The 1,684-nt window shown below is 33.7% G+C and overlaps 1 non-coding gene across 1 annotated transcript; it reads left to right on the top strand.

Moving 5' to 3' along the window:
* Nucleotides 1–295: 295 nt before the first annotated feature.
* Nucleotides 296–402, top strand: LOC128248966 (U6 spliceosomal RNA). The gene has a single exon (XR_008265112.1). It is a non-coding gene; the product is annotated as a U6 spliceosomal RNA (small nuclear RNA).
* The last annotated feature ends 1,282 nt before the right edge of the window (nt 403–1,684 follow it).

Genomic DNA, 1,684 nt, shown 5'->3' with positions numbered 1-1,684 from the left:
TTTTTTAGATCATTTTACACAAGATCTTAGAACAAACTCTTGGTTTAAGCGCTATTTCTTTTACATATATATTTGTATATTTGTATGAGTATGCATAACTATGGATACACACACACGCACACACACACGTATGCACACATACACACACATACACGCACACACACACACACACATATATATATACAGCCATGTGAGTATATATTTTTCGTTACATATAGGTATACATATGTATGCATGAGATTACACTGATCCATAAGTGCATTTATATTGCTATATTTATACTGCTTATACATATATATTACTTCAGCAATACATATACTAAAATTGGTACAATACAGAGAAGATTAGCGTGGCCCCTGCACAAGGATGACACTGAAATTTCTTGAAGTGTTGCATATTTTTAAAGGCGCAAGAGTGGCTGTGTGGTAAATAGCTTACTTACCAACCACATGGTTCTGGGTTCAGTCGCACTGTGTGGCACCTTGGGTAAGTGTCTTCTACTATAGCCTCAGGCTGACCAAAGCCTTGTGAGTGGATTTGGTAGACGGAAACTGAAAGAAGCCTGTCATATATATATATATATATATATATATATATTATTTATATTATTACACATATATATATATATATATATATATATATATATATATATATATATATATATATATATATATATATATATATATATGTAGATGTGTGTGTGTCTGTTTGTGCCCCCTACCCTTGCTTAACAACCGATGTTGGTGTGTTTGTCTCCGTAACTTAGCAGTCCAGCAAAAGACACCAAAAGAATAACTACTAAGCTTACAAAGAATAAGTCCTGGGGTCGATATGTTCAACTAAAGGCGGTGCTCCAGCATGGCAGTATTCAAATGACTGAAACAAATAAAAGAATGAAAGAATAAAAGAATATCTCTTTATAAATAGGTATAGCTATGGATAAATGCATCATCTTGTTTGATTCATCTGGATGTATTGGTGATCTCATATAATTATTTGTGTGTATTCATCTAAAAAAAATATAATACTAATACAATTAGTAACACTAGAAACAAACTAGAGAAACCCTAAGAAATATTTGAGCAACATAGTCTCCCCAATCCTAGCTTCCCCAAACACCTTGTTTAAAATTGCTTAGTAGAAATATAACAACTACACCAATTCAACAGCATTCTGATCTATAATGTGTGAATGACTGATTTATCTACTAACATTCTTTTGTGAATCTTAAAGCACGACAAAAACCAGTTTTGCATACAAGGAATGTTGAGATTTGAATTTGAGATCTCTGTTTACATGTTTATTTCCATGCCTGACTAAACTGTAAACAATAACAAAGTTCCAACATCAAACCAGAGTAAATCTCACCAAAACTTTTTATCACCCAACTCCCAACAAACACATACTTTCTTCCTATCTACCTCTATGCCCCTTTCCTACACAACTACTTACCCCATCTTCCTACACCATACCTAATTATTCGCATAGCACACACACATGCAAGATCTGCATCACAGAGAGAAGAAAAATTCTTAAGGACTTTAAGAAGCTTGGCACGTTAAACAATCGTAAAGAAGTGTTTTTGAAACTGAAAGAATCTTATTGTATATATATATCGATGTGTGTGTGTCTTTGTGTCTGTGTTTGTCCCCCACCCCAACACATGACAACCGGTGTTGGTGTG

The sequence above is a fragment of the Octopus bimaculoides genome, chromosome 10 (genome assembly GCF_046866305.1).
Source record: "Octopus bimaculoides isolate indiv1 chromosome 10, ASM4686630v1, whole genome shotgun sequence".
In the NCBI taxonomy this organism is placed as follows: domain Eukaryota; kingdom Metazoa; phylum Mollusca; class Cephalopoda; order Octopoda; family Octopodidae; genus Octopus; species Octopus bimaculoides.
Note: the sequence above shows the minus strand (reverse complement) of the source record. Positions and strands in the feature narration are given on the sequence as shown.